Here is a 14,558-nt window from a genome sequence, read left to right as displayed (position 1 = left end):
GGCATAGTTCCTTTGCCTTTGTGATGAAAGGATGAAACAGCCCTAATCTCTGCTAGCAGGAGATGGGCAGGTGAAAGTATGCTTAAACACCTAATGGCAACTCCAGCTACTGATCGTAGTGTGTTAGACACTACCCATGCAGAAGTTGAAGTCCCTGAAACTCCGTCTATGCAACCCAGCCCCTGGTGCCAGCATAGCTCTATTTAATTCTTTGAGGGTTAGTATTATGAGTAGGCTTCTGTCCTACCAGGATGTATTGACCTTGGAACTTGTATACCAATTGTGTGTACTTGAGATTTTATTTGCATTTGAAATCAGGTATGAAAAGTGGGCTTACGCCTTTCTTCTCTAGGTTTGTGTGGTACTGAGAGAGGGCCAAGAGAAGACTGCTAATCTAGTACCAGTTCTACCATCCACCCAGACTCTGGATAGAAAAGCTCCATCCAGTGTCTGATCCAAGAACAGGTTATGGTGTAAATACAAGCAGATTCAGTGCAATATTGAATGCAGAACTCATTTCCTACTCATTCTCTTGCTACCAGCCCTGCCATTTACACAAGCCAGGGAATGGCTCTACAAAGTGAAGTGCTCCAAGCAGGGATGGAGCCAGGCAGTTCTGTGTTCTAATCCTACCTATGCTGCTGACTTGCCTGGTGATCTTGCATAAGGTTCATAAGTATGCTGGGTCTCAATTTCCATGCCTATAAAATGGTGTAATACTCTTCTCCTGGGAAATATGTCCTTATAGTGCCATAAGTAACAAAAAGCTATCACCGGTCTGAGAATTGTTCTTATTGTTACCATGCTGTGCAAGATTATTTTGGGCAATGTTGAAACCTGCAGGTGTCTTGAAATACATTTTAGTAGATACAGGTTTAGTTGTTGCTGAGGCCCAGATGTGAGATTTTGGGAGCAGACATTTATTTTTGCTGCAGCCACCTGGTGCAAATAGAAGAAATATTTAGTATTCTCACTCCATTTAATAGAAAAAGTTCCTAAATCTTAGATTTGCCAAGAACCCCAGGCCTTGAATTTTCTAGCTGGGTGGGTTGAGAACCTACCCATTCCTGCTTTCACCAGCACATTTGCTAGTCATAATAGTACTTGGCCTACATAGTTTACCATTCATCCAAGGATCTCAAAACACTTCACATGGGTGAATCACTCCCAGGACTGATGTAGCTTTTACAGAGCACATGAGTGCACTCCCCCTGCCAGGTGATTTTTCATAAAGCCAGGTGCAGGTTTGTTTTCAGGCTTTTGGTGCTTGATCCTGCCATCCAGCTACACTCAAAACTCTCTCACTCCAGTAGAAGTTCTGCCAGGGGGAGCATAAATCAACTCTTAACAGACTGACAGATACAATCAACCCAGAAGTTGCAGTTATATTGCTCTAAATAATACATCCCCGTGACTCCCATTTAAATGAGTGGTGGCTGTGCATGTGCATCCTTGAACTTAACCCACTGGACCCAATTCATGGAATTGGTCAAGGGATCACTCTGGCCCCAGAGAATAAGGGCATGTCTACTTTGGAGAGCTGGAGCGAAATTATGACCCTGGAGATGAACTCCAGCCAGTGGTGTAGTTGTTTAAAACTGCTAGCTGCCCTCCTTCACAGTGGTGCTTTGAGGGAAAGACCATTTCACAGCCAGAGAAACTGGATCGAAGAGGGGAAGCAACTTTGCCAAGTCCAATACTGTAGAACAAGGAATTTAACCCAGGAGTTAACTCCTAGGGCCTGCTGCTCTAACCACTGTCTGTGCTAACCAGATCTGACAATGGGACACGGTGACCTGTGCAGTTTTAAGATGAAATATTCTGAAACTGTGAGTAAATAAAATAACAGGACAACTCCTTATTGGGTTATCATTTGTTTGGCATCCTAGCAGACTGAGATCCTTCTTCAGCTGGAGTCTGATCTTTCATTTCTACTATCACCTCCATAGTAGAGTTGAGGCAAGTGTCTCTATGGATGTATGAGGTGGGGACAGGATGTTGCCCATTTAACAATTCAGATGGGAGCAGTCTATTTGAATTAATGTCTCCTGTTCTGACTCATGAAATCTTACCCTGATCTGGTGGTCTGGCAAAAGAAGGTTCGATTACACACACTTATCACTTGCAGGATGGTGACAGATTGCACATGTGGCATTCTGAAGGCAAGATGGTGTCACCTAAAGAACCATTTGGATGCCCTCCATATGCTTATGTCCTGCTGTATCCTCCCCTGCCCCCCGGGTTGGTATCCATTGTGGTTCACATGTGGTTGGGGAGGGGCATAGCTCCTTTTTCCTATGGAAGTATCATGACTTCCACCCTCAACCATTGCTAAACACAGGCCTGCTCGCATGAAATATCTTCCCCATCACTAATTGCATTGTCATAACCAGGAAATGCTCACAACATCTGTGTGCATCAAGGAAATGTTATAATCCCCTGTTTGCCGATGGAAAAATGAGTCATGGAAACACAAAGTGAGACGTTTGCACAAGAAGTCTCCAGTCAGTGTCCTAACCATAAGGTCATCCTTCCACCCCCATAACATCCTCCTCTACACTTACTGATAAACACTTGGTCTATACAAACTCTGTGGGGGTGTGTGGCTACCCAGCAACAACTGTGCAATTATTTTTTTCACTCCTATTTCAGAAGCATGAACAGCCCCCAGATGAAATCTGCTTGGCACATATGTTCCGAATGGGGAAGTGATCCTTGATGCTTTCTCAGAACACACAGGTGGGGCTGTCCCACAAGAAGAAATCAGAGGCACAGCAACCCCAGCCCACACCCGCTGTTCAGCTCCTGTTTTCAAAATCCACAAAGGAGGTTCTCTCCATCAGCTGAGAACATGCACATGCAAAGCTTGTCTATTTGTCTTGCTTGGGCAGCAGCATTCCCCCTCCTCTTTGGCTGTTGTGGCGAATGTTCTCCAGGCTGTTTCAATCAATCTACATTCAGCGCTGGCAGTGGTGGCCTTGTGTATGTGAGGAGGGGTGGCATGGGCAGCACTTTAGTAACGTACAGAATCTAGCAAAGGCAAGTCACATTGACACAAATACGGTAGCTAAAGGAGTGACTCTTAAGTTCCTTTGTGTGTCAGTCACACCATGTACAGCACTGGAGTAACCCACGTGCTAGTGAGCAGGGCACCTTTTTATGAAATGTAAAAAACTCAGCTGGGAACCCTCTGAGCCATTAGTCTGGGAATAGGTAGTACAAATAGGGGGTTACAGTGAGCTCAACCATATAGGCAGCCACAAAGAGTTGAGTGGGACAAGGAACTGAATCCACAGATAATGTCTATTCTGTCCATCCTGAAAGCCCTGTGTGTATGACCATGCCTGTGTGTACGTGTTTGCGCATAGGCTTCTGTGACCCGCATATTCCCCAGCTCTATCACCTCCCATGCTTTATGTCCCCCTGCCCCTTTCCGTCTGCTGCATCCTCATGTCTTCTGATGGTCAGTCCTCCCTCTCGGCATATCCAGAACACCTCATCCAGTTCAGGAAGAACATTTCAGCTGGTTCTCTGGGATCCAAAAAACTCAGTTCGACTCCAGCTCATCACGCTGGTTATTTTATTAGGCATGTAACAGCTTTTTGCCTGTGCTGCCCAGGCTCAGATGCAAGGGGTGTAGGTACAGGGTGATACCCCAGTTCCAATTCATGTCACACACTACACAGTTTATATACATCTTTCCTAGCTACTAACTTCTACTGCTTGCATGTCAGGACCAATCACTGCAGATTGTGCAAAGACAATCGCTTTGCAGAGTGTATTAGGACCAATCTTGCCAGTTTGGGGTGTTCCTGCCTACATTGTTCACTATAAACATACCCACAAGAGTTAGTTTGGTTAATTTTTGCCTCCCTTATTTACTATAAACATATTCACAGTATCAGAGAGGTAGCCGTGTTAGTCTGGATCTGTAAAAAGCGACAAAAAGTCCTGTGGCACCTTATAGATGTATTGGAGCATAAGCTTTCGTGGGTGAATACCCATTTCGTCAGACGCATACGAAAGCTTATGCTCCAATACGTCTGTTAGTCTATAAGGTGCCACAGGACTCTTTGTCGATATTCACAGTAGTTAGTTGTTTCAGTAATTTCTTGTTCAGGCTTGTTCAGCAGTTATTTGTTCAGGCTTGTCTTGTCTTAACTGAGGTCTGCTCATGGCAGCTAAGTTAGCCCTAAATAGGATTCTGTATCCCGGTACATGTTCCCTGGCATCCCCCATGAATTCTATATTCCCTGCTGTCCCTCAGTGTATGTGTCTCCCCTCCCTCAGTTTGGGTCCAGTCTCACTAATAGGGGAGCCTGTCTCCCTCCCAGGGGTACCTTCCTCTCTCATAGTTCTCTTTCTCTCCTCCCAAGAGAGCTAGGCTGTTGGCGAGGGGACTCTTCCTCCCCGTTCCTGTGAGCACAGCTGGCAGGTGGAACGAAAAACCCTCCCCCTGCTGTTGGGACTCTCTAGTTCAACCACTAGTGAGATGGTATCTGCCTAACCATATGTAACCCCCACACCTCCTGGGTGCGGTGTTCTGTCCCCTCTAGTGGCACCAAGACCACTTAGTGAGAGTTAAAATGAGTCTGCTTAACAGCCAGTTGGCTTTTAGCTTATGCAGTAGAGGCTCATGCACTAAGCTCCAGAGGTCCCCGGTTCGATCCCGACGAGCAGGGTCTGTCGGTGTTACACATACACCTTTTCTTAGCAGCAGCTGATTTTCCCTTTCTGTCATATGGGTCATGAAATGATTCACAACTAGCCCATCTTCCCTGTGTCATAATAACAGAACACCCAAGAGGCTAGTTCCAGAGAGCATAGTCAAAGGCAGCCTCATCTCCTGATGAAGGAAACAGTTCCATCTTGGCTTAAGTCTGCTGTGAGGCACAGGGACTGTTGCACATCTTATGGTGCTGCAGATCATCAGAGGGCAGTGGGCTCCGGGCTTTTGGACACCACTCCATCAGAAGTCTTGGGCATGAGGGGTGGGGACACTCTTTTCCACTCAAATGAGGCAGATTGTGATGCTGATGCTAGGTTTCGGACTGCAAGGAGGGCTGACTCCTTCATGGGATTTACTAGGAGCTGTGTGACAGCATCATGTGGCTTCTACAGCTTGACAATGCGCTCCCCGTTTAAAGTATAGGTGAGTATTTCTGAGGGAAACTGATAATCGTGATGGGATAAAAGTTAAAGATCTGTATAAATATGAAGACACTATCTCTGTAGCCAGCTGTCCCTCAGACAGAGCTGGGGCAGGTGTAGTGATTTGCTGGCAATATTTTGACAATGGGGTGTCATAAAATTTCCACCTCTTTGGCCTTGATAAACACCAGGGGTTGCATGTATTGCACTATGAGGGTGCTTTGGAATATGATTGTTCTTCCCTTTAACCAGAAATGCTTTCTTATACCATAAGTATTTGGCAAGCTTGTATGGGGGCACAGGAAGGGTGCGCAGCAGAGCAGGCATAAGGTGCATTGGCAGAGATATGAGGCAGGGGAGGCAGGTACTTATCTCAGAACTGAGATGCTTCAGCCAGAGATGACCCAGACCTGCCGATAGAGGGGAGGGGCAGATTGAGGGCAGCAGCTTCAGCAGATGTTACTGAGCATGCTCAGTCCATGTGGGCATGCTCAGTACAAGCCAAGCAGTAAAGCTGTGGGTAGCACGTGATGCGTCACCTCTGGTTTCAGCACATCAGTGGGATGGGGTGCCCAGGACTGGACTAGCGGGGGTTGCTGCAGATCAGCTTAAAGTGCATTGGCAGAGCTGTGTGGGTGAAATTTGCACAGCGTTTGTCCAGGCCCTCAGTTGCTCCTTTTGATGAGCATTACAGTCACTGATACATTTTGAAATGATTATTAAAAGCCAGTTATGGTCAGTCTGTTGGTCTCACTTGACTTTTCTAAGGGGCCCCATGTATCTCCAGTGAGAATAAATCCCCTGCTCTGAGGTCAGTGCTTGGCCAGGTGTGAGAATTTCCCAGCAGCTTCAAGGTGGCATTTTCTGTAAATAGGGGTGTGTGAATTCAGTCAAGCTTCACAAACAAGGATAAGACGGAAACAAACAAGTCATAATCGCTTGCTCAAATATAGAAGTTCAAGGTCCCCAGCGTAACAGAGACACAAGAACAGGTGTCTTGGCCCCTGCGGCTTTCACTTCCCCTCTCCTCAGTTTCTATTCTTTGTCAAAGCCTTTTCAGTAATGAACTCAGCCTTGACCCGTGTGCCCAGGACTGCCAGCTCAGACAGCACGCTCTACAGCTCCAAGCCTAAGGCTGCAGGTCCAGTGCAATTCAGCATGAGATTCTTTCTTCTAGCCCACCCCTTTGCACTGCTCTGAAAATGGCCAGGGCTCATGTGGGTCCCTTATCAGGGGTGGATCTTGAAGCAGTGTAACCCTCTCATAGGCCACCCCCGTCTCTGCCCCAGTGTTGCATGGGGCGTGGTTGGAGTGCTGCTGCACGCCAGCTCTTTTCAGCTGGTGGATGGCTTCTTGTGAGCTGTTACCAGCCTGCAGTTTGAGCAGCCATGAGGTTGGGGTTGACAGTCAAGGAACTGTAACCCACTCCAGCAACCCCTCCCCTGCTTGGTGGTGCCCAGCAGAACATAAGAATGGCCATACTGGGTCAGACCAAAGGTCCATCTAGCCCAATATTCTGTCTTCTGACTGTGGCTAAGGCCAGGTGCTTCAGAGGGAATGAACAGAACAGGTAATCATCAAGTGATCCATTCCCTGTTGCTCATTCCCAGCTTTTGGCAAACAGAGGCTAGGCACACCATCCCTGCCCATCCTGGCTAATAGCCATCGATGGACCTATCCTCCAGAAATGTATCTAGTTCTTTTTTGAACCCTGTTATTGTCTTGGCCAGTTATATCAGAAATGGTCCTCAGCAGAGAATCTAGTCCTCAGTGTGATGAAAGATTGCAGTGCTGGTGAAAGGCGATAGATGACAGCGCTCTGGAGATTGGAGTTCTGTATTTATCCCTGGAACCAGAACAGGCTGGGCAGCAGCAAGGCAAAATTCCCACAAATTGTGCAGCCAGATAATGTGGGGTGAGAGGAGAGTTTGGTCTCCGTGGCCCATCAGTCCTTAACCAGTACGCTAAGGCTGCCAAATAGGAGGTCAGTTAGTGCTACTTGTCATGTGAACACATCTATTGGACCAAATGCACACGAGGGTCCACCCTGGCAGAGATTCCAGGCAGAGAAAAGTTTGCTTGATTGAGACTGCAGTGGTGAAAAGTGGTCCCAACAACCCCGCTGCTGCCCATAGGACACCAGTACTATCCAAAACATGGCAACTTTGGGTGGGAAAGTGGTGTGGCTGGAGCTGATGTAGGGAATCCCCCAGCAGCCTCCTATGGAGAAAGTTAAAGCTCCCTCCTCCCCTCCCCGATCATGTCATGAACCTTAAGAGGGTCATGACAACAACAGTGTCTTTGTCCTCCCTTGGGGTGTAGACCCCTGGAGTGGTGCAAGGAGCTGTAACTTATTCCTCCTGACACCTGTGTAGGTGATTTGGCTCATTACATGCATCCCACCCCCAATGTTAATGCAATATTAGGATTGTCCGGTTATGCCAAATCACCTCTCCCACAGTGAGCTACAGTAAATAACAATGGGATACTTCACAGCTCTCACTTCACGGCTCCGCGTAGCAGCCAGCCTCGCAGCAAGAGCTTGCATGAAGTGCTGGAGAAAAGAAAAGAGCCAGCTGAGAAGCAGGCAGGGCCTGCCAAGGACAGGAGAAGCTCTCCTGAGTCCAGGGTAGAGTTTAGGGAGCTCCTCTGGGTATGTTTATACAGCCCAGCTTGGAGGCTCACTGTTGTGGACTGGGCAGACCAACTAAATCATCCCAGCCAGGGCTTTGTCAAGCCTGACCTTAAAAACCTCTAAGAATGGGGATTCTACCACCTCCCTAGGTAACCCATTCCAGTGCTTCACCACCCTCCTAGTGAAAAAGTTTTTCTTAATATCCAACCTAAACCTCCCCCACTGCAACTTTAAACCGTTACTCCTTGTTCTGTCATCTGATCCCACTGAGAACAGTCTAGATCCATCCTCTTTGGAACTCCCTTTCAGGTAGTTGAAAGGAGCTATCAAATCCCACCTCATTCTTCTCTTCTGCAGACTAAATAATCCCAGTTCCCTCAGCCTCTCCTTGTAAATCATGTGCCCCAGCCCCCTGATCATTTTCGTTGCCCTCCGCTGGACTCTCTCCAATTTGTCCACATCCCTTCTGTAGTGGGTGGACCAAAACTGGACGCAATACTCCAGGTGTGGCCTCACCAGTGCCAAATAAAGGGGAATTCCCTCGATCTGCTGGCAATGCTCCTACTAATACAGCCCAATATGCCGTTGGCCTTCTTGGCAACAAGGGCGCACTGCTGACTCATATCCAACTTCTCGTCCACTATAATCCCCAGGTCCTTTTCTGCAGAACTGCTGCTTAGCCAGTCGGTCCCCAGCCTGTAGCGGTGCATGGGATTCTTCCATCCTAAGTGCAGGACTCTGCACTTGTCCTTGTTGAACCTCATCAGATTTCTTTTGGCCCAATTCTCCAATCTGTCTAGGTCACTCTGGACCCTATCCCTAACCTCCAGTGTATCTACCTCTCCCCTCAGCTTAGTGTCATCTGCGAACTTGCTGAGGGTGCAATTCATCCCATCATTCAGATCATTAATAAATATGTTGAACAAAACTGGCCCCAGGACCAACCCCTGGGGCACTCCGCTTGATACCTGCTGCCAACTAGACATTGAGCCATTGAGCACTACCCATTGAGCCCGACAATCTAGCCAGCTTTCTATCCACCTTATAGTCCATTCATCCAATCCATACTTCTTTAACTTGCTGGCAAGAATACTGTGGGAGACCGTATCAAAAGCTTTGCTAAAGTCAAGATATATCACATCCACTGCTTTCCTCATACCCACAGAGCCAGTTATCTCATCATAGAAGGCAATCAGGTTGGTCAGGCATGACTTGCCCTTGGTGAATCCATGTTGACTGTTCCTGATCACCTTCCTCTCCTCCAAGTGCTTCAGAATGAATTCCTTGAGGACCTGCTCCATGATTTTGCCGGGGACTGAAGTGAGGCTGAACAGTCTTTAGTTCCCCAGGTTCTCTTTCTTCCCTTTTTTTAAATATGGGCACTATATTTGCCTTTTTCCAATCGTCCGGGACCTCCTCCGATCATCGTGAATTTTCAAAGATAATGGCCAATGGCTCTGCAATCACATCAGCCAACTCCCTCAGCACCTCAGATGCATTAGATCTGGACCCATGGACTTGAACATGTCGAGCTTTTCTAAATAGTCCTTAACCTGTTCTTTCATCACTGAGGGCTGCTCACCTCCTCCCCATACTGTGTTGCCCAGTGCAGCAGTCTGGGAGCTGACCTTGTCTGTGAAGACCAAGGCAAAAAAGCATTGAGTACTTCAGCTTTTTCCACATCATCTGTCACTATGTTGCCTCCCCCATTCATTAAGGGTCCCACACTTTCCCTGACCACCTTCTTGTTGCTAACCTTGTGTGATTTCTGATACTAGGCACGAGCCAGCCTGCAGAAGTTTAGGAGCTTGATATCTAGGGAGAACTACAGGGTCTGCCTGTGTCCAGCAGCCTCAGTAAAAAATCTTTTTTTAGAGACATTACAATCAAGTCCGGTTTCTTCTTTACTCTGAGGGACACTACACACATATGGACCAAGGAGACAAACAGCAGATCCGCTCTGTCTAAAGTTTTATACCGCTATGAAGCCGCATAGTATCTGAATATCTTATTTCCCTTATATAAATCCATGGTACGCCCACATCTTGAATACTGCATACAGATGTGGTCTCCTCATCTCAAAAAAGATATACTGGCATTAGAAAATGTTCAGAGAAGGGCAACTAAAATGATTAGGGGTTTGGAACGGGTCCCATATGAGGAGAGATTAAAGAAACTAGGACTTTTCAGGGCTTGGAAAAGAGGAGACTAAGGGGGGATATGATAGAGGTATATAAAATCATGAGTGATGTGGAGAAAGTGAATAAGGAAAAGTTATTTACTTGTTCCCATAATATAAGAACTAGGGGCCACCAAATGAAATTAATGGGCAGGAGGTTTAAAACAAATAAAAGGAAGTTCTTCATACAGCGCACAGTCAACTTGTGGAACTCCTTGCCTGAGGAGGTTGTGAAGGCTAGGACTATAACAGGGTTTAAAAGAGAACCTCCATGAATTTATCCAGTTAAGTCCATTAATGGCTATTAGCCAGGATGGGTACAGAATGGTGTTCCTAGCCTCTGTCTGTCAGAGGGTGGTGATGGATGGTAGGAGAGAGATCACTTGATCATTACCTGTTAGGTTCACTACCTCTGGGGCACCTGGCATTGGCCACTGTCGGCAGACAGGATACTGGGCTAGATGGACCTTTGGTCTGACCCAGTAGGGCCGTTCTTATGTTCTTAATGCCTTACACCTTGCTGAACAAGGTGTTAAACTGGCATTGGAAACTGACTGGGAGCCAATGGAGGGGCTTGAGCACAAGCCTGATGTGCTCACGGCAGCCTGAACCATGGAGAAGGCAGGCAGCTGGATTCTGAACCAACTGGTGCCTGCATATCATCTTCATGTTCAGCTTCAGATTTAGTGAATTACAGAAATACAGCCTTGGAGTGACAAACTCATGGATCACTATGCTCAGCTCCACATCCAGCAAGAAGGAATAAAGTTTCCTAGCGAGCTGGAGGAAAAAGTGGCGTTGTTGGAAACTGATGCTACCTCATCACCCAATCTCAGTGAGAAGTGAGACCGGAGCCCAAGGCTTCACACAGCTGATGAAGGTGGAGACAATGTCTTGGTCAGCTCTTTGATGTGTTTCTCTTTTCCAACCAGCATCACTTCAGTCTTGGCTGGGTTCAGCTTGAGCCAGCTGTTCTTTGTCCTGAAAAATACAGTATGTTCATGACTCTGAATAGCATCTTGCCAGGTGTTTCTTTCTGCTTTAAAACAGGAACTTAGGAAAGGTGCAATGCAGAGCAGCTAAATAGGGGTTCAGCCAGAGCCCCGGGTGCAGCGTGTGTAGAAGCTTTATTAGCATCCCAGGTGCCAGCAACACATTTGGTGGGGAAGGCAGTAAGAAATCAAGCCTCCTTCTACTGCCCGAACAGAAAGACAGAATCAGCTGTATCCTGGCCTGCACTTATCAAAGTGACCAAGAACAAAGGGAGACTGGAAAATGTAGTCTCCCAATTGGCGCAAAACCATGGCATCATGAACTTTTCCAGTGCAGCCCATTTTGACGTTCATAAATTGGCCTCTGTGGTCCATGAGACCTGTATAACAATAGAGCAATACTCTGTTTGGTGTAGGTACTCATGTGCTCCTTGACGAGGGTAAGCTATGGGCACATGAGTTCCATCAATGGCCCTGGTGCAGCTTGGAAACCCCATTCTCTCAAAGCCAGCAGTTACTTCAGGAATATCTTTTTATGCCCGCCTCCTGGAGTTAAATCACACTCCTGATTGCCTCAGAAACCTCCACCCCCACTTTACACACAGTCAACTTTCCATAAGAACATAAGATCTATCCCCGTCATCCACTCCCAGTTTCTGGCAGTGAGAGGTTTTGGGGCACCCAGAGCACAGGGTTGGATCCCTGACCATCTTGGCTAATAGCTATTAATGGACCTATCCTCCATGAACGTATCTAATTCTTTTTTGAACCCCATTACAGTTTTGGCCTTCACAACATTCCCAGCAATGACTTCCATGGGTTGACTGTGCACTGTGTGAAGAAGTACTTCCTTTTGTTTCTTCTAAACCTGCTGCCTATTAATTTCATTGGATGATCCTTAATTCTTGTGTTATGTGAAGGAGTAAATAACCTCCTTATTCACTTTCCAACACCAAACTGGTTGTCAACAGACCTGTAGCAGTCTGGGGTAGCCAGTTTCCAGACGGCTATAGCGACCTGCTTCTGGACCGGCATGGACACCCTAATGCGTGTGTCTTTACCCTGAAGGGTCAGGACAAGCTGCTCACAGAGCTCCAGAAATGTAGCTTTCTTCACATGAAAGTTCTGGACCCATTGCTGGTCATCCTAGGTCTACAAGACAATGTGATCCCATCAGTCTGTGCTTGTGGTCCTGTTGCAGAAGTCCCAGTCTACATAGAGGGCATCAGTGGCTGTATCTAGTGTCATAAGCAGCATCAGCCAGTTTGCATGTCTGCGTCTTCCTCCTCCTCCTCCTGCTCCATTATTAGCTCTGTCAGGTGCCTTCAGTGGGTCAGAAAACGCCACTGAAATGTCCACCAGCAGATCACTGAAGCTCTGCTCATTTCCTAAAACAGGAACCAAAAGTGCAAATGAGAAAAGTTCTTCATTTGGCGCCTCTTCCATGTTGCTGGCTCTGGTAGCTGGGAGCGCACGGACTAGAATGACGGTTTGGCAGGTTGTGTTGGCAGCTGTTCAAATGTCCTGTAACATATGTGGTGGACAGTCAAGTTTTCCTACACTGCACCAAGAACAAAGGGCTAGAGGACACTAGGAAGTCTTAGATATGGTTGGTTGGACTCAAGCCTATGTACTGCAGTGTGGACGCTGGAGCCCTGGGTGCAGGCTCGGGTTAGAAGATTCTTAACCTTGCATCTGAAGAAGTGAGTTGTTTTACCCATGAAAGCTTATGCCCAAATAAATCTGTTAGTCTTTAAGGTGCCACCTGACTCCTTGTTATTTTTGTGGATACAGACTAACATGGCTACCCCCTGATACTTAACCTAGGGTTGACAATCAGTGTAGATGCTCAAGCCTTTGGTTCTCTAACCCAGGGTCTGCTGACTCAAGTTCCACTAACCCTGGGCTCACATTGCAGTGAAGACATACTCACAGAGACTGAGGATCTTGCCTCCACAAGCCTTCCAGGCTCCATGAGCCAAAGGAAAGGGCTGGGGGCAGGGCCACATTCAGCAAGGGGCACTAGGCAGAGGCCCACTTTCCTGTTTTAATATTTTATTAGGAATGTATTAGAATTTTATGGCTCTTTTTCAACCCCTACTCCTCTTCTTCAGTGAGACAGTGTGTCTGATCAGAGTTAAACATCAAGCCCAGTCTGCAGATTGCATCAACCATCCAGCAACTGACTGAACACACTGCCCAGTAACTGTGTGCTATAAATTACTGTATGAACCACCAACTGTATCACCACATTGGAACCAACATTCAGAGCAACTGACTGTACACAACATACCATAAACAGACTATGGATCAGACAGAGTCTAGCTGTATGCTCTGTTCCAGAATTTACTGTCTGCACGGTGACTGTATGCATTCTATAGTAACGGTACGCAGGGTACTGTAACAGAGTAGGCACCGCTATACTCATTGCTCCATGAAGCTGCACACCGTATGCTACAAGTATCAGGGGGTAGCCGTGTTAGTCTGTATCTACAAAAACAACAAGGAGTCTGGTGGCACCTTAAAGACTAACAGATTTATTTGGGCATAAGCTTTCGTGAGTAAAAACCTCACTTCTTCAGATACATACGAAGAAGTGAGGTTTTTACTCATGAAAGCTTATGCCCAAATAAATCTGTTAGTCTTTAAGGTGCCACCAGATTCCTTGTTGTTACAGTATGCTACAGCTGACTGCCTCTGCCCAAATTGACTGTACGTAACAGAGTAACCGAGCGTGTACCCCACTTTGTCCTCCCAGGTTCCTCCCAAATTTAGTATCACCTGTAACTTTTACTAATATACAATTTACAACCTTCTCCAGATCCCTAATGAAGATATTAAATAAAAAAGTATCCAATCTATACACACCCATCCATCATGCCAAGCTGAGGAAATGCAAGTGGCAAAACTATTTTCCTCCTCTGGCCCCTTGGGTAGTTGTTGGGAGAGAGAGAGAGAGAGAGAGAGAGGTGATAGGATCAGAGATCATGTTTGTCCATTACAGAGGAGAGCTCCATAGCTGTGATCAAGTAGCTGAGAAGGGACTGAGAGCATCTCCACTTGTGAGTTTCACCCAGCACTTAGATACTATGGTGAAAGTGGCTGTAGGAAAACCCAAGCTAGCTACCTAGAGGCAGCTCTGATATCCTTGGGGAGCACAGCTGCCATAGTAGGTCAGTCACAGGGACAGACCGTTTCTGAGATATTCATAGTCCAATCCCATTAACAGCTGTGAAGATCAAACTCTGGACTAGTGTTTCTGCTCCCACAAGGCATTTGCTGCCATGTCAATGCAGAGCAATTGTACATAATTCCTGTCTCAGCAAGGGTTTGGGAGGGTTCGTTCAGAAATACCTGGGCAGTTGTCTTGAAGAATTAAAGGGCCATGGAAGAAACAAGTAATATTACTTAGTTGTTTTTCTGCTGAGCTATATTTCCAAGGGAAGAAGATCCTTGCTATAATAAGGCAGGAGTTTTAACACTGATTGGCTACTGTGAAGGGTAACCATGCTGCATCCTGTAACCACATGGCCTTTTATAAGCTCTGAGCTGTATCATGCAGCAGGACAGATCTCCAATGTGTGGCATGGTGTCTGTGTGC

The sequence above is a fragment of the Malaclemys terrapin genome, chromosome 1 (assembly GCF_027887155.1).
Source record: "Malaclemys terrapin pileata isolate rMalTer1 chromosome 1, rMalTer1.hap1, whole genome shotgun sequence".
Lineage (NCBI taxonomy): Eukaryota > Metazoa > Chordata > Testudines > Emydidae > Malaclemys > Malaclemys terrapin.
Note: the sequence above shows the minus strand (reverse complement) of the source record.